Source organism: Pararge aegeria, assembly GCF_905163445.1.
Source record: "Pararge aegeria chromosome 1 unlocalized genomic scaffold, ilParAegt1.1 SUPER_1_unloc_1, whole genome shotgun sequence".
NCBI classification, from domain to species: domain Eukaryota; kingdom Metazoa; phylum Arthropoda; class Insecta; order Lepidoptera; family Nymphalidae; genus Pararge; species Pararge aegeria.
Window position 1 is genome coordinate 222,321 of NW_024396975.1, and position 20,094 is coordinate 242,414.

Sequence of the window (20,094 nt, forward strand, 5' to 3'; positions counted from 1 at the left end):
AATACCATTAATAAATAATATAATAAAAGACCACCACTTTTATAGAGACATAACGCCACTGTGTGGCGCCGCCATCAGACTCCTTAGACTCGGTACTTTGTCGTCGCCGTCACCTTCGCACCTTCGCCCCATATAGTAGTGGCGCGGCGCGACGGGCCTAATGTGTTAGTGAAAAAAAAAAAAAAATTAAACTTATTGTTATTTTACAATATCTTCTAATATAAACAAGAGTACTTTGTAGTGGTACGTTTTTTTTTTGTTTTTATTTTTTTTAAACGGAACCTAAGTGCCCGGCCGCAGGCCGGACACCCGTCTTATTCATGTTCTAACCTAACCTAACCTATCCAAACCTTTTAAAACTAGTTTGGATTCCTTTAGACCTAAGCCCACCGGCAACTACGACTAACTAAACACTGATCTAGCTATCTGGCTTTCATCAGTGCATCAACAGCAGCATAACTAGTATTAAAATAGTAATGAGTTTTTATTAATGCATATATTCACATTAAATCTTGAATCTAAAGTCTAAAGGAATCAAAACTAGATTTAGGTTAGGTTAGGTTAGAACATGTATATGAGGGGCACTTGGGTTCAGTTCAGTCAAAAATTATATATTATTTTTTACTATTATTTATATTTGAATGAGAATGAAAAATAGCAATTATTTTGAATAGTTTTCAAAATGAGACAGACGGGTGTGGTAGGGTAAAATCTCCAATTTAAAGTTCCCTTATTGCGTATATGTTATGTGTGTTTGCATAGTACTTTACTATAATGGTAAGCGGTTCGTGTAACGACCTTGCGCGTCTATATTTAATAATTGTACTGGTACTTGTATAGGATAATTATAAAAGTATAGTGTGTGCATCTAATCAACCACCACTGGCACCAGACCCTCAATGCCCTTAAATTTTACCTCGTTAAAATATTTGAAGTGTACTCATTCCGATTACGAGGCCTCGTAAGAGTCCCGTATCATTATTTTTCGTCACTACCTACCCCTACCTCCCCGTGCCGGGAGGGGGTAATTTGCGCGCCTGCTGCCTTCCTTGGATGTGGTAGCAGATTCTCAGGCTCCCTCACCGGAATCGAACCCTGATTCCCCGTTACCCGCGACAAACAATGGTAGTCGCAGAAACTCATTGCGATTACGAGACCTCGTATCCTTATTTTTCGTCACTACCTCCCCCCCGTGCGGGGTACAGTATTGATATGATATTAAAAAAATACCATTAATAAATAATATAATAAAAGACCACCACTTTTATAGAGACATAACGCCACTGTGTGGCGCCGCCATCAGACTCCTTAGACTCGGTACTTTGTCGTCGCCGTCACCTTCGCACCTTCGCCCCATATAGTAGTGGCGCGGCGCGACGGGCCTAATGTGTTAGTGAAAAAAAAAAAAAAATTAAACTTATTGTTATTTTACAATATCTTCTAATATAAACAAGAGTACTTTGTAGTGGTACGTTTTTTTTTTGTTTTTATTTTTTTTAAACGGAACCTAAGTGCCCGGCCGCAGGCCGGACACCCGTCTTATTCATGTTCTAACCTAACCTAACCTATCCAAACCTTTTAAAACTAGTTTGGATTCCTTTAGACCTAAGCCCACCGGCAACTACGACTAACTAAACACTGATCTAGCTATCTGGCTTTCATCAGTGCATCAACAGCAGCATAACTAGTATTAAAATAGTAATGAGTTTTTATTAATGCATATATTCACATTAAATCTTGAATCTAAAGTCTAAAGGAATCAAAACTAGATTTAGGTTAGGTTAGGTTAGAACATGTATATGAGGGGCACTTGGGTTCAGTTCAGTCAAAAATTATATATTATTTTTTACTATTATTTATATTTGAATGAGAATGAAAAATAGCAATTATTTTGAATAGTTTTCAAAATGAGACAGACGGGTGTGGTAGGGTAAAATCTCCAATTTAAAGTTCCCATTGCGTATATGTTATGTGTGTTTGCATAGTACTTTACTATAATGGTAAGCGGTTCGTGTAACGACCTTGCGCGTCTATATTTAATAATTGTACTGGTACTTGTATAGGATAATTATAAAAGTATAGTGTGTGCATCTAATCAACCACCACTGGCACCAGACCCTCAATGCCCTTAAATTTTACCTCGTTAAAATATTTGAAGTGTACTCATTCCGATTACGAGGCCTCGTAAGAGTCCCGTATCATTATTTTTCGTCACTACCTACCCCTACCTCCCCGTGCCGGGAGGGGGTAATTTGCGCGCCTGCTGCCTTCCTTGGATGTGGTAGCAGATTCTCAGGCTCCCTCACCGGAATCGAACCCTGATTCCCCGTTACCCGCGACAAACAATGGTAGTCGCAGAAACTCATTGCGATTACGAGACCTCGTATCCTTATTTTTCGTCACTACCTCCCCCCCGTGCGGGGTACAGTATTGATATGATATTAAAAAAATACCATTAATAAATAATATAATAAAAGACCACCACTTTTATAGAGACATAACGCCACTGTGTGGCGCCGCCATCAGACTCCTTAGACTCGGTACTTTGTCGTCGCCGTCACCTTCGCACCTTCGCCCCATATAGTAGTGGCGCGGCGCGACGGGCCTAATGTGTTAGTGAAAAAAAAAAAAAAATTAAACTTATTGTTATTTTACAATATCTTCTAATATAAACAAGAGTACTTTGTAGTGGTACGTTTTTTTTTTGTTTTTATTTTTTTTAAACGGAACCTAAGTGCCCGGCCGCAGGCCGGACACCCGTCTTATTCATGTTCTAACCTAACCTAACCTATCCAAACCTTTTAAAACTAGTTTGGATTCCTTTAGACCTAAGCCCACCGGCAACTACGACTAACTAAACACTGATCTAGCTATCTGGCTTTCATCAGTGCATCAACAGCAGCATAACTAGTATTAAAATAGTAATGAGTTTTTATTAATGCATATATTCACATTAAATCTTGAATCTAAAGTCTAAAGGAATCAAAACTAGATTTAGGTTAGGTTAGGTTAGAACATGTATATGAGGGGCACTTGGGTTCAGTTCAGTCAAAAATTATATATTATTTTTTACTATTATTTATATTTGAATGAGAATGAAAAATAGCAATTATTTTGAATAGTTTTCAAAATGAGACAGACGGGTGTGGTAGGGTAAAATCTCCAATTTAAAGTTCCCTTATTGCGTATATGTTATGTGTGTTTGCATAGTACTTTACTATAATGGTAAGCGGTTCGTGTAACGACCTTGCGCGTCTATATTTAATAATTGTACTGGTACTTGTATAGGATAATTATAAAAGTATAGTGTGTGCATCTAATCAACCACCACTGGCACCAGACCCTCAATGCCCTTAAATTTTACCTCGTTAAAATATTTGAAGTGTACTCATTCCGATTACGAGGCCTCGTAAGAGTCCCGTATCATTATTTTTCGTCACTACCTACCCCTACCTCCCCGTGCCGGGAGGGGGTAATTTGCGCGCCTGCTGCCTTCCTTGGATGTGGTAGCAGATTCTCAGGCTCCCTCACCGGAATCGAACCCTGATTCCCCGTTACCCGCGACAAACAATGGTAGTCGCAGAAACTCATTGCGATTACGAGACCTCGTATCCTTATTTTTCGTCACTACCTCCCCCCCGTGCGGGGTACAGTATTGATATGATATTAAAAAAATACCATTAATAAATAATATAATAAAAGACCACCACTTTTATAGAGACATAACGCCACTGTGTGGCGCCGCCATCAGACTCCTTAGACTCGGTACTTTGTCGTCGCCGTCACCTTCGCACCTTCGCCCCATATAGTAGTGGCGCGGCGCGACGGGCCTAATGTGTTAGTGAAAAAAAAAAAAAAATTAAACTTATTGTTATTTTACAATATCTTCTAATATAAACAAGAGTACTTTGTAGTGGTACGTTTTTTTTTTGTTTTTATTTTTTTTAAACGGAACCTAAGTGCCCGGCCGCAGGCCGGACACCCGTCTTATTCATGTTCTAACCTAACCTAACCTATCCAAACCTTTTAAAACTAGTTTGGATTCCTTTAGACCTAAGCCCACCGGCAACTACGACTAACTAAACACTGATCTAGCTATCTGGCTTTCATCAGTGCATCAACAGCAGCATAACTAGTATTAAAATAGTAATGAGTTTTTATTAATGCATATATTCACATTAAATCTTGAATCTAAAGTCTAAAGGAATCAAAACTAGATTTAGGTTAGGTTAGGTTAGAACATGTATATGAGGGGCACTTGGGTTCAGTTCAGTCAAAAATTATATATTATTTTTTACTATTATTTATATTTGAATGAGAATGAAAAATAGCAATTATTTTGAATAGTTTTCAAAATGAGACAGACGGGTGTGGTAGGGTAAAATCTCCAATTTAAAGTTCCCTTATTGCGTATATGTTATGTGTGTTTGCATAGTACTTTACTATAATGGTAAGCGGTTCGTGTAACGACCTTGCGCGTCTATATTTAATAATTGTACTGGTACTTGTATAGGATAATTATAAAAGTATAGTGTGTGCATCTAATCAACCACCACTGGCACCAGACCCTCAATGCCCTTAAATTTTACCTCGTTAAAATATTTGAAGTGTACTCATTCCGATTACGAGGCCTCGTAAGAGTCCCGTATCATTATTTTTCGTCACTACCTACCCCTACCTCCCCGTGCCGGGAGGGGGTAATTTGCGCGCCTGCTGCCTTCCTTGGATGTGGTAGCAGATTCTCAGGCTCCCTCACCGGAATCGAACCCTGATTCCCCGTTACCCGCGACAAACAATGGTAGTCGCAGAAACTCATTGCGATTACGAGACCTCGTATCCTTATTTTTCGTCACTACCTCCCCCCCGTGCGGGGTACAGTATTGATATGATATTAAAAAAATACCATTAATAAATAATATAATAAAAGACCACCACTTTTATAGAGACATAACGCCACTGTGTGGCGCCGCCATCAGACTCCTTAGACTCGGTACTTTGTCGTCGCCGTCACCTTCGCACCTTCGCCCCATATAGTAGTGGCGCGGCGCGACGGGCCTAATGTGTTAGTGAAAAAAAAAAAAAAAATTAAACTTATTGTTATTTTACAATATCTTCTAATATAAACAAGAGTACTTTGTAGTGGTACGTTTTTTTTTTGTTTTTATTTTTTTTAAACGGAACCTAAGTGCCCGGCCGCAGGCCGGACACCCGTCTTATTCATGTTCTAACCTAACCTAACCTATCCAAACCTTTTAAAACTAGTTTGGATTCCTTTAGACCTAAGCCCACCGGCAACTACGACTAACTAAACACTGATCTAGCTATCTGGCTTTCATCAGTGCATCAACAGCAGCATAACTAGTATTAAAATAGTAATGAGTTTTTATTAATGCATATATTCACATTAAATCTTGAATCTAAAGTCTAAAGGAATCAAAACTAGATTTAGGTTAGGTTAGGTTAGAACATGTATATGAGGGGCACTTGGGTTCAGTTCAGTCAAAAATTATATATTATTTTTTACTATTATTTATATTTGAATGAGAATGAAAAATAGCAATTATTTTGAATAGTTTTCAAAATGAGACAGACGGGTGTGGTAGGGTAAAATCTCCAATTTAAAGTTCCCTTATTGCGTATATGTTATGTGTGTTTGCATAGTACTTTACTATAATGGTAAGCGGTTCGTGTAACGACCTTGCGCGTCTATATTTAATAATTGTACTGGTACTTGTATAGGATAATTATAAAAGTATAGTGTGTGCATCTAATCAACCACCACTGGCACCAGACCCTCAATGCCCTTAAATTTTACCTCGTTAAAATATTTGAAGTGTACTCATTCCGATTACGAGGCCTCGTAAGAGTCCCGTATCATTATTTTTCGTCACTACCTACCCCTACCTCCCCGTGCCGGGAGGGGGTAATTTGCGCGCCTGCTGCCTTCCTTGGATGTGGTAGCAGATTCTCAGGCTCCCTCACCGGAATCGAACCCTGATTCCCCGTTACCCGCGACAAACAATGGTAGTCGCAGAAACTCATTGCGATTACGAGACCTCGTATCCTTATTTTTCGTCACTACCTCCCCCCCGTGCGGGGTACAGTATTGATATGATATTAAAAAAATACCATTAATAAATAATATAATAAAAGACCACCACTTTTATAGAGACATAACGCCACTGTGTGGCGCCGCCATCAGACTCCTTAGACTCGGTACTTTGTCGTCGCCGTCACCTTCGCACCTTCGCCCCATATAGTAGTGGCGCGGCGCGACGGGCCTAATGTGTTAGTGAAAAAAAAAAAAAAATTAAACTTATTGTTATTTTACAATATCTTCTAATATAAACAAGAGTACTTTGTAGTGGTACGTTTTTTTTTTGTTTTTATTTTTTTTAAACGGAACCTAAGTGCCCGGCCGCAGGCCGGACACCCGTCTTATTCATGTTCTAACCTAACCTAACCTATCCAAACCTTTTAAAACTAGTTTGGATTCCTTTAGACCTAAGCCCACCGGCAACTACGACTAACTAAACACTGATCTAGCTATCTGGCTTTCATCAGTGCATCAACAGCAGCATAACTAGTATTAAAATAGTAATGAGTTTTTATTAATGCATATATTCACATTAAATCTTGAATCTAAAGTCTAAAGGAATCAAAACTAGATTTAGGTTAGGTTAGGTTAGAACATGTATATGAGGGGCACTTGGGTTCAGTTCAGTCAAAAATTATATATTATTTTTTACTATTATTTATATTTGAATGAGAATGAAAAATAGCAATTATTTTGAATAGTTTTCAAAATGAGACAGACGGGTGTGGTAGGGTAAAATCTCCAATTTAAAGTTCATTTATTGCGTATATGTTATGTGTGTTTGCATAGTACTTTACTATAATGGTAAGCGGTTCGTGTAACGACCTTGCGCGTCTATATTTAATAATTGTACTGGTACTTGTATAGGATAATTATAAATGTATAGTGTGTGCATCTAATCAACCACCACTGGCACCAGACCCTCAATGCCCTTAAATTTTACCTCGTTAAAATATTTGAAGTGTACTCATTCCGATTACGAGGCCTCGTAAGAGTCCCGTATCATTATTTTTCGTCACTACCTACCCCTACCTCCCCGTGCCGGGAGGGGGTAATTTGCGCGCCTGCTGCCTTCCTTGGATGTGGTAGCAGATTCTCAGGCTCCCTCACCGGAATCGAACCCTGATTCCCCGTTACCCGCGACAAACAATGGTAGTCGCAGAAACTCATTGCGATTACGAGACCTCGTATCCTTATTTTTCGTCACTACCTCCCCCCCGTGCGGGGTACAGTATTGATATGATATTAAAAAAATACCATTAATAAATAATATAATAAAAGACCACCACTTTTATAGAGACATAACGCCACTGTGTGGCGCCGCCATCAGACTCCTTAGACTCGGTACTTTGTCGTCGCCGTCACCTTCGCACCTTCGCCCCATATAGTAGTGGCGCGGCGCGACGGGCCTAATGTGTTAGTGAAAAAAAAAAAAAAAATTAAACTTATTGTTATTTTACAATATCTTCTAATATAAACAAGAGTACTTTGTAGTGGTACGTTTTTTTTTTGTTTTTATTTTTTTTAAACGGAACCTAAGTGCCCGGCCGCAGGCCGGACACCCGTCTTATTCATGTTCTAACCTAACCTAACCTATCCAAACCTTTTAAAACTAGTTTGGATTCCTTTAGACCTAAGCCCACCGGCAACTACGACTAACTAAACACTGATCTAGCTATCTGGCTTTCATCAGTGCATCAACAGCAGCATAACTAGTATTAAAATAGTAATGAGTTTTTATTAATGCATATATTCACATTAAATCTTGAATCTAAAGTCTAAAGGAATCAAAACTAGATTTAGGTTAGGTTAGGTTAGAACATGTATATGAGGGGCACTTGGGTTCAGTTCAGTCAAAAATTATATATTATTTTTTACTATTATTTATATTTGAATGAGAATGAAAAATAGCAATTATTTTGAATAGTTTTCAAAATGAGACAGACGGGTGTGGTAGGGTAAAATCTCCAATTTAAAGTTCCCTTATTGCGTATATGTTATGTGTGTTTGCATAGTACTTTACTATAATGGTAAGCGGTTCGTGTAACGACCTTGCGCGTCTATATTTAATAATTGTACTGGTACTTGTATAGGATAATTATAAAAGTATAGTGTGTGCATCTAATCAACCACCACTGGCACCAGACCCTCAATGCCCTTAAATTTTACCTCGTTAAAATATTTGAAGTGTACTCATTCCGATTACGAGGCCTCGTAAGAGTCCCGTATCATTATTTTTCGTCACTACCTACCCCTACCTCCCCGTGCCGGGAGGGGGTAATTTGCGCGCCTGCTGCCTTCCTTGGATGTGGTAGCAGATTCTCAGGCTCCCTCACCGGAATCGAACCCTGATTCCCCGATACCCGCGACAAACAATGGTAGTCGCAGAAACTCATTGCGATTACGAGACCTCGTATCCTTATTTTTCGTCACTACCTCCCCCCCGTGCGGGGTACAGTATTGATATGATATTAAAAAAATACCATTAATAAATAATATAATAAAAGACCACCACTTTTATAGAGACATAACGCCACTGTGTGGCGCCGCCATCAGACTCCTTAGACTCGGTACTTTGTCGTCGCCGTCACCTTCGCACCTTCGCCCCATATAGTAGTGGCGCGGCGCGACGGGCCTAATGTGTTAGTGAAAAAAAAAAAAAAATTAAACTTATTGTTATTTTACAATATCTTCTAATATAAACAAGAGTACTTTGTAGTGGTACGTTTTTTTTTTGTTTTTATTTTTTTTAAACGGAACCTAAGTGCCCGGCCGCAGGCCGGACACCCGTCTTATTCATGTTCTAACCTAACCTAACCTATCCAAACCTTTTAAAACTAGTTTGGATTCCTTTAGACCTAAGCCCACCGGCAACTACGACTAACTAAACACTGATCTAGCTATCTGGCTTTCATCAGTGCATCAACAGCAGCATAACTAGTATTAAAATAGTAATGAGTTTTTATTAATGCATATATTCACATTAAATCTTGAATCTAAAGTCTAAAGGAATCAAAACTAGATTTAGGTTAGGTTAGGTTAGAACATGTATATGAGGGGCACTTGGGTTCAGTTCAGTCAAAAATTATATATTATTTTTTACTATTATTTATATTTGAATGAGAATGAAAAATAGCAATTATTTTGAATAGTTTTCAAAATGAGACAGACGGGTGTGGTAGGGTAAAATCTCCAATTTAAAGTTCATTTATTGCGTATATGTTATGTGTGTTTGCATAGTACTTTACTATAATGGTAAGCGGTTCGTGTAACGACCTTGCGCGTCTATATTTAATAATTGTACTGGTACTTGTATAGGATAATTATAAAAGTATAGTGTGTGCATCTAATCAACCACCACTGGCACCAGACCCTCAATGCCCTTAAATTTTACCTCGTTAAAATATTTGAAGTGTACTCATTCCGATTACGAGGCCTCGTAAGAGTCCCGTATCATTATTTTTCGTCACTACCTACCCCTACCTCCCCGTGCCGGGAGGGGGTAATTTGCGCGCCTGCTGCCTTCCTTGGATGTGGTAGCAGATTCTCAGGCTCCCTCACCGGAATCGAACCCTGATTCCCCGTTACCCGCGACAAACAATGGTAGTCGCAGAAACTCATTGCGATTACGAGACCTCGTATCCTTATTTTTCGTCACTACCTCCCCCCCGTGCGGGGTACAGTATTGATATGATATTAAAAAAATACCATTAATAAATAATATAATAAAAGACCACCACTTTTATAGAGACATAACGCCACTGTGTGGCGCCGCCATCAGACTCCTTAGACTCGGTACTTTGTCGTCGCCGTCACCTTCGCACCTTCGCCCCATATAGTAGTGGCGCGGCGCGACGGGCCTAATGTGTTAGTGAAAAAAAAAAAAAATTAAACTTATTGTTATTTTACAATATATTCTAATATAAACAAGAGTACTTTGTAGTGGTACGTTTTTTTTTTGTTTTTATTTTTTTTAAACGGAACCTAGGTGCCCGGCCGCAGGCCGGGCACCCGTCTTATTCATGTTCTAACCTAACCTAACCTATCCAAACCTTTTAAAACTAGTTTGGATTCCTTTAGACCTAAGCCCACCGGCAACTACGACTAACTAAACACTGATCTAGCTATCTGGCTTTCATCAGTGCATCAACAGCAGCATAACTAGTATTAAAATAGTAATGAGTTTTTATTAATGCATATATTCACATTAAATCTTGAATCTAAAGTCTAAAGGAATCAAAACTAGATTTAGGTTAGGTTAGGTTAGAACATGTATATGAGGGGCACTTGGGTTCAGTTCAGTCAAAAATTATATATTATTTTTTACTATTATTTATATTTGAATGAGAATGAAAAATAGCAATTATTTTGAATAGTTTTCAAAATGAGACAGACGGGTGTGGTAGGGTAAAATCTCCAATTTAAAGTACCCTTATTGCGTATATGTTATGTGTGTTTGCATAGTACTTTACTATAATGGTAAGCGGTTCGTGTAACGACCTTGCGCGTCTATATTTAATAATTGTACTGGTACTTGTATAGGATAATTATAAAAGTATAGTGTGTGCATCTAATCAACCACCACTGGCACCAGACCCTCAATGCCCTTAAATTTTACCTCGTTAAAATATTTGAAGTGTACTCATTCCGATTACGAGGCCTCGTAAGAGTCCCGTATCATTATTTTTCGTCACTACCTACCCCTACCTCCCCGTGCCGGGAGGGGGTAATTTGCGCGCCTGCTGCCTTCCTTGGATGTGGTAGCAGATTCTCAGGCTCCCTCACCGGAATCGAACCCTGATTCCCCGTTACCCGCGACAAACAATGGTAGTCGCAGAAACTCATTGCGATTACGAGACCTCGTATCCTTATTTTTCGTCACTACCTCCCCCCCGTGCGGGGTACAGTATTGATATGATATTAAAAAAATACCATTAATAAATAATATAATAAAAGACCACCACTTTTATAGAGACATAACGCCACTGTGTGGCGCCGCCATCAGACTCCTTAGACTCGGTACTTTGTCGTCGCCGTCACCTTCGCACCTTCGCCCCATATAGTAGTGGCGCGGCGCGACGGGCCTAATGTGTTAGTGAAAAAAAAAAAAAAATTAAACTTATTGTTATTTTACAATATCTTCTAATATATAAGCAAGAGTACTTTGTAGTGGTACGTTTTTTTTTTGTTTTTATTTTTTTTAAACGGAACCTAAGTGCCCGGCCGCAGGCCGGACACCCGTCTTATTCATGTTCTAACCTAACCTAACCTATCCAAACCTTTTAAAACTAGTTTGGATTCCTTTAGACCTAAGCCCACCGGCAACTACGACTAACTAAACACTGATCTAGCTATCTGGCTTTCATCAGTGCATCAACAGCAGCATAACTAGTATTAAAATAGTAATGAGTTTTTATTAATGCATATATTCACATTAAATCTTGAATCTAAAGTCTAAAGGAATCAAAACTAGATTTAGGTTAGGTTAGGTTAGAACATGTATATGAGGGGCACTTGGGTTCAGTTCAGTCAAAAATTATATATTATTTTTTACTATTATTTATATTTGAATGAGAATGAAAAATAGCAATTATTTTGAATAGTTTTCAAAATGAGACAGACGGGTGTGGTAGGGTAAAATCTCCAATTTAAAGTTCCCTTATTGCGTATATGTTATGTGTGTTTGCATAGTACTTTACTATAATGGTAAGCGGTTCGTGTAACGACCTTGCGCGTCTATATTTAATAATTGTACTGGTACTTGTATAGGATAATTATAAAAGTATAGTGTGTGCATCTAATCAACCACCACTGGCACCAGACCCTCAATGCCCTTAAATTTTACCTCGTTAAAATATTTGAAGTGTACTCATTCCGATTACGAGGCCTCGTAAGAGTCCCGTATCATTATTTTTCGTCACTACCTACCCCTACCTCCCCGTGCCGGGAGGGGGTAATTTGCGCGCCTGCTGCCTTCCTTGGATGTGGTAGCAGATTCTCAGGCTCCCTCACCGGAATCGAACCCTGATTCCCCGTTACCCGCGACAAACAATGGTAGTCGCAGAAACTCATTGCGATTACGAGACCTCGTATCCTTATTTTTCGTCACTACCTCCCCCCCGTGCGGGGTACAGTATTGATATGATATTAAAAAAATACCATTAATAAATAATATAATAAAAGACCACCACTTTTATAGAGACATAACGCCACTGTGTGGCGCCGCCATCAGACTCCTTAGACTCGGTACTTTGTCGTCGCCGTCACCTTCGCACCTTCGCCCCATATAGTAGTGGCGCGGCGCGACGGGCCTAATGTGTTAGTGAAAAAAAAAAAAAAATTAAACTTATTGTTATTTTACAATATCTTCTAATATAAACAAGAGTACTTTGTAGTGGTACGTTTTTTTTTTGTTTTTATTTTTTTTAAACGGAACCTAAGTGCCCCGGCCGCAGGCCGGGCACCCGTCTTATTCATGTTCTAACCTAACCTAACCTATCCAAACCTTTTAAAACTAGTTTGGATTCCTTTAGACCTAAGCCCACCGGCAACTACGACTAACTAAACACTGATCTAGCTATCTGGCTTTCATCAGTGCATCAACAGCAGCATAACTAGTATTAAAATAGTAATGAGTTTTTATTAATGCATATATTCACATTAAATCTTGAATCTAAAGTCTAAAGGAATCAAAACTAGATTTAGGTTAGGTTAGGTTAGAACATGTATATGAGGGGCACTTGGGTTCAGTTCAGTCAAAAATTATATATTATTTTTTACTATTATTTATATTTGAATGAGAATGAAAAATAGCAATTATTTTGAATAGTTTTCAAAATGAGACAGACGGGTGTGGTAGGGTAAAATCTCCAATTTAAAGTACCCTTATTGCGTATATGTTATGTGTGTTTGCATAGTACTTTACTATAATGGTAAGCGGTTCGTGTAACGACCTTGCGCGTCTATATTTAATAATTGTACTGGTACTTGTATAGGATAATTATAAAAGTATAGTGTGTGCATCTAATCAACCACCACTGGCACCAGACCCTCAATGCCCTTAAATTTTACCTCGTTAAAATATTTGAAGTGTACTCATTCCGATTACGAGGCCTCGTAAGAGTCCCGTATCATTATTTTTCGTCACTACCTACCCCTACCTCCCCGTGCCGGGAGGGGGTAATTTGCGCGCCTGCTGCCTTCCTTGGATGTGGTAGCAGATTCTCAGGCTCCCTCACCGGAATCGAACCCTGATTCCCCGTTACCCGCGACAAACAATGGTAGTCGCAGAAACTCATTGCGATTACGAGACCTCGTATCCTTATTTTTCGTCACTACCTCCCCCCCGTGCGGGGTACAGTATTGATATGATATTAAAAAAATACCATTAATAAATAATATAATAAAAGACCACCACTTTTATAGAGACATAACGCCACTGTGTGGCGCCGCCATCAGACTCCTTAGACTCGGTACTTTGTCGTCGCCGTCACCTTCGCACCTTCGCCCCATATAGTAGTGGCGCGGCGCGACGGGCCTAATGTGTTAGTGAAAAAAAAAAAAAAATTAAACTTATTGTTATTTTACAATATCTTCTAATATAAACAAGAGTACTTTGTAGTGGTACGTTTTTTTTTTGTTTTTATTTTTTTTAAACGGAACCTAAGTGCCCGGCCGCAGGCCGGACACCCGTCTTATTCATGTTCTAACCTAACCTAACCTATCCAAACCTTTTAAAACTAGTTTGGATTCCTTTAGACCTAAGCCCACCGGCAACTACGACTAACTAAACACTGATCTAGCTATCTGGCTTTCATCAGTGCATCAACAGCAGCATAACTAGTATTAAAATAGTAATGAGTTTTTATTAATGCATATATTCACATTAAATCTTGAATCTAAAGTCTAAAGGAATCAAAACTAGATTTAGGTTAGGTTAGGTTAGAACATGTATATGAGGGGCACTTGGGTTCAGTTCAGTCAAAAATTATATATTATTTTTTACTATTATTTATATTTGAATGAGAATGAAAAATAGCAATTATTTTGAATAGTTTTCAAAATGAGACAGACGGGTGTGGTAGGGTAAAATCTCCAATTTAAAGTTCCCTTATTGCGTATATGTTATGTGTGTTTGCATAGTACTTTACTATAATGGTAAGCGGTTCGTGTAACGACCTTGCGCGTCTATATTTAATAATTGTACTGGTACTTGTATAGGATAATTATAAAAGTATAGTGTGTGCATCTAATCAACCACCACTGGCACCAGACCCTCAATGCCCTTAAATTTTACCTCGTTAAAATATTTGAAGTGTACTCATTCCGATTACGAGGCCTCGTAAGAGTCCCGTATCATTATTTTTCGTCACTACCTACCCCTACCTCCCCGTGCCGGGAGGGGGTAATTTGCGCGCCTGCTGCCTTCCTTGGATGTGGTAGCAGATTCTCAGGCTCCCTCACCGGAATCGAACCCTGATTCCCCGTTACCCGCGACAAACAATGGTAGTCGCAGAAACTCATTGCGATTACGAGACCTCGTATCCTTATTTTTCGTCACTACCTCCCCCCCGTGCGGGGTACAGTATTGATATGATATTAAAAAAATACCATTAATAAATAATATAATAAAAGACCACCACTTTTATAGAGACATAACGCCACTGTGTGGCGCCGCCATCAGACTCCTTAGACTCGGTACTTTGTCGTCGCCGTCACCTTCGCACCTTCGCCCCATATAGTAGTGGCGCGGCGCGACGGGCCTAATGTGTTAGTGAAAAAAAAAAAAAATTAAACTTATTGTTATTTTACAATATCTTCTAATATAAACAAGAGTACTTTGTAGTGGTACGTTTTTTTTTTGTTTTTATTTTTTTTAAACGGAACCTAAGTGCCCGGCCGCAGGCCGGACACCCGTCTTATTCATGTTCTAACCTAACCTAACCTATCCAAACCTTTTAAAACTAGTTTGGATTCCTTTAGACCTAAGCCCACCGGCAACTACGACTAACTAAACACTGATCTAGCTATCTGGCTTTCATCAGTGCATCAACAGCAGCATAACTAGTATTAAAATAGTAATGAGTTTTTATTAATGCATATATTCACATTAAATCTTGAATCTAAAGTCTAAAGGAATCAAAACTAGATTTAGGTTAGGTTAGGTTAGAACATGTATATGAGGGGCACTTGGGTTCAGTTCAGTCAAAAATTATATATTATTTTTTACTATTATTTATATTTGAATGAGAATGAAAAATAGCAATTATTTTGAATAGTTTTCAAAATGAGACAGACGGGTGTGGTAGGGTAAAATCTCCAATTTAAAGTTCCCTTATTGCGTATATGTTATGTGTGTTTGCATAGTACTTTACTATAATGGTAAGCGGTTCGTGTAACGACCTTGCGCGTCTATATTTAATAATTGTACTGGTACTTGTATAGGATAATTATAAAAGTATAGTGTGTGCATCTAATCAACCACCACTGGCACCAGACCCTCAATGCCCTTAAATTTTACCTCGTTAAAATATTTGAAGTGTACTCATTCCGATTACGAGGCCTCGTAAGAGTCCCGTATCATTATTTTTCGTCACTACCTACCCCTACCTCCCCGTGCCGGGAGGGGGTAATTTGCGCGCCTGCTGCCTTCCTTGGATGTGGTAGCAGATTCTCAGGCTCCCTCACCGGAATCGAACCCTGATTCCCCGTTACCCGCGACAAACAATGGTAGTCGCAGAAACTCATTGCGATTACGAGACCTCGTATCCTTATTTTTCGTCACTACCTCCCCCCCGTGCGGGGTACAGTATTGATATGATATTAAAAAAATACCATTAATAAATAATATAATAAAAGACCACCACTTTTATAGAGACATAACGCCACTGTGTGGCGCCGCCATCAGACTCCTTAGACTCGGTACTTTGTCGTCGCCGTCACCTTCGCACCTTCGCCCCATATAGTAGTGGCGCGGCGCGACGGGCCTAATGTGTTAGTGAAAAAAAAAAAAAAATTAAACTTATTGTTATTTTACAATATCTTCTAATATAAACAAGAGTACTTTGTAGTGGTACGTTTTTTTTTTGTTTTTATTTTTTTTAAACGGAACCTAAGTGCCCGGCCGCAGGCCGGACACCCGTCTTATTCATGTTCTAACCTAACCTAACCTATCCAAACCTTTTAAAACTAGTTTGGAATCCTTTAGACCTAAGCCCACCGGCAACTACGACTAACTAAACACTGATCTAGCTATCTGGCTTTCATCAGTGCATCAACAGCAGCATAACTAGTATTAAAATAGTAATGAGTTTTTATTAATGCATATATTCACATTAAATCTTGAATCTAAAGTCTAAAGGAATCAAAACTAGATTTAGGTTAGGTTAGGTTAGAACATGTATATGAGGGGCACTTGGGTTCAGTTCAGTCAAAAATTATATATTATTTTTTACTATTATTTATATTTGAATGAGAATGAAAAATAGCAATTATTTTGAATAGTTTTCAAAATGAGACAGACGGGTGTGGTAGGGTAAAATCTCCAATTTAAAGTTCCCTTATTGCGTATATGTTATGTGTGTTTGCATAGTACTTTACTATAATGGTAAGCGGTTCGTGTAACGACCTTGCGCGTCTATATTTAATAATTGTACTGGTACTTGTATAGGATAATTATAAAAGTATAGTGTGTGCATCTAATCAACCACCACTGGCACCAGACCCTCAATGCCCTTAAATTTTACCTCGTTAAAATATTTGAAGTGTACTCATTCCGATTACGAGGCCTCGTAAGAGTCCCGTATCATTATTTTTCGTCACTACCTACCCCTACCTCCCCGTGCCGGGAGGGGGTAATTTGCGCGCCTGCTGCCTTCCTTGGATGTGGTAGCAGATTCTCAGGCTCCCTCACCGGAATCGAACCCTGATTCCCCGTTACCCGCGACAAACAATGGTAGTCGCAGAAACTCATTGCGATTACGAGACCTCGTATCCTTATTTTTCGTCACTACCTCCCCCCCGTGCGGGGTACAGTATTGATATGATATTAAAAAAATACCATTAATAAATAATATAATAAAAGACCACCACTTTTATAGAGACATAACGCCACTGTGTGGCGCCGCCATCAGACTCCTTAGACTCGGTACTTTGTCGTCGCCGTCACCTTCGCACCTTCGCCCCATATAGTAGTGGCGCGGCGCGACGGGCCTAATGTGTTAGTGAAAAAAAAAAAAAAAATTAAACTTATTGTTATTTTACAATATCTTCTAATATAAACAAGAGTACTTTGTAGTGGTACGTTTTTTTTTTGTTTTTTTTTTTTTTAAACGGAACCTAAATGCCCCGGCCGCAGGCCGGGCACCCGTCTTATTCATGTTCTAACCTAACCTAACCTATCCAAACCTTTTAAAACTAGTTTGGATTCCTTTAGACCTAAGCCCACCGGCAACTACGACTAACTAAACACTGATCTAGCTATCTGGCTTTCATCAGTGCATCAACAGCAGCATAACTAGTATTAAAATAGTAATGAGTTTTTATTAATGCATATATTCACATTAAATCTTGAATCTAAAGTCTAAAGGAATCAAAACTAGATTTAGGTTAGGTTAGGTTAGAACATGTATATGAGGGGCACTTGGGTTCAGTTCAGTCAAAAATTATATATTATTTTTTACTATTATTTATATTTGAATGAGAATGAAAAATAGCAATTATTTTGAATAGTTTTCAAAATGAGACAGACGGGTGTGGTAGGGTAAAATCTCCAATTTAAAGTTCCCTTATTGCGTATATGTTATGTGTGTTTGCATAGTACTTTACTATAATGGTAAGCGGTTCGTGTAACGACCTTGCGCGTCTATATTTAATAATTGTACTGGTACTTGTATAGGATAATTATAAAAGTATAGTGTGTGCATCTAATCAACCACCACTGGCACCAGACCCTCAATGCCCTTAAATTTTACCTCGTTAAAATATTTGAAGTGTACTCATTCCGATTACGAGGCCTCGTAAGAGTCCCGTATCATTATTTTTCGTCACTACCTACCCCTACCTCCCCGTGCCGGGAGGGGGTAATTTGCGCGCCTGCTGCCTTCCTTGGATGTGGTAGCAGATTCTCAGGCTCCCTCACCGGAATCGAACCCTGATTCCCCGTTACCCGCGACAAACAATGGTAGTCGCAGAAACTCATTGCGATTACGAGACCTCGTATCCTTATTTTTCGTCACTACCTCCCCCCCGTGCGGGGTACAGTATTGATATGATATTAAAAAAATACCATTAATAAATAATATAATAAAAGACCACCACTTTTATAGAGACATAACGCCACTGTGTGGCGCCGCCATCAGACTCCTTAGACTCGGTACTTTGTCGTCGCCGTCACCTTCGCACCTTCGCCCCATATAGTAGTGGCGCGGCGCGACGGGCCTAATGTGTTAGTGAAAAAAAAAAAAAAAATTAAACTTATTGTTATTTTACAATATCTTCTAATATAAACAAGAGTACTTTGTAGTGGTACGTTTTTTTTTTGTTTTTATTTTTTTTAAACGGAACCTAAGTGCCCCGGCCGCAGGCCGGGCACCCGTCTTATTCATGTTCTAACCTAACCTAACCTATCCAAACCTTTTAAAACTAGTTTGGATTCCTTTAGACCTAAGCCCACCGGCAACTACGACTAACTAAACACTGATCTAGCTATCTGGCTTTCATCAGTGCATCAACAGCAGCATAACTAGTATTAAAATAGTAATGAGTTTTTATTAATGCATATATTCACATTAAATCTTGAATCTAAAGTCTAAAGGAATCAAAACTAGATTTAGGTTAGGTTAGGTTAGAACATGTATATGAGGGGCACTTGGGTTCAGTTCAGTCAAAAATTATATATTATTTTTTACTATTATTTATATTTGAATGAGAATGAAAAATAGCAATTATTTTGAATAGTTTTCAAAATGAGACAGACGGGTGTGGTAGGGTAAAATCTCCAATTTAAAGTTCCCTTATTGCGTATATGTTATGTGTGTTTGCATAGTACTTTACTATAATGGTAAGCGGTTCGTGTAACGACCTTGCGCGTCTATATTTAATAATTGTACTGGTACTTGTATAGGATAATTATAAAAGTATAGTGTGTGCATCTAATCAACCACCACTAGCACCAGACCCTCAATGCCCTTAAATTTTACCTCGTTAAAATATTTGAAGTGTACTCATTCCGATTACGAGGCCTCGTAAGAGTCCCGTATCATTATTTTTCGTCACTACCTACCCCTACCTCCCCGTGCCGGGAGGGGGTAATTTGCGCGCCTGCTGCCTTCCTTGGATGTGGTAGCAGATTCTCAGGCTCCCTCACCGGAATCGAACCCTGATTCCCCGTTACCCGCGACAAACAATGGTAGTCGCAGAAACTCATTGCGATTACGAGACCTCGTATCCTTATTTTTCGTCACTACCTCCCCCCCGTGCGGGGTACAGTATTGATATGATATTAAAAAAATACCATTAATAAATAATATAATAAAAGACCACCACTTTTATAGAGACATAACGCCACTGTGTGGCGCCGCCATCAGACTCCTTAGACTCGGTACTTTGTCGTCGCCGTCACCTTCGCACCTTCGCCCCATATAGTAGTGGCGCGGCGCGACGGGCCTAATGTGTTAGTGAAAAAAAAAAAAAAATTAAACTTATTGTTATTTTACAATATCTTCTAATATAAACAAGAGTACTTTGTAGTGGTACGTTTTTTTTTTGTTTTTATTTTTTTTAAACGGAACCTAAGTGCCCCGGCCGCAGGCCGGGCACCCGTCTTATTCATGTTCTAACCTAACCTAACCTATCCAAACCTTTTAAAACTAGTTTGGATTCCTTTAGACCTAAGCCCACCGGCAACTACGACTAACTAAACACTGATCTAGCTATCTGGCTTTCATCAGTGCATCAACAGCAGCATAACTAGTATTAAAATAGTAATGAGTTTTTAT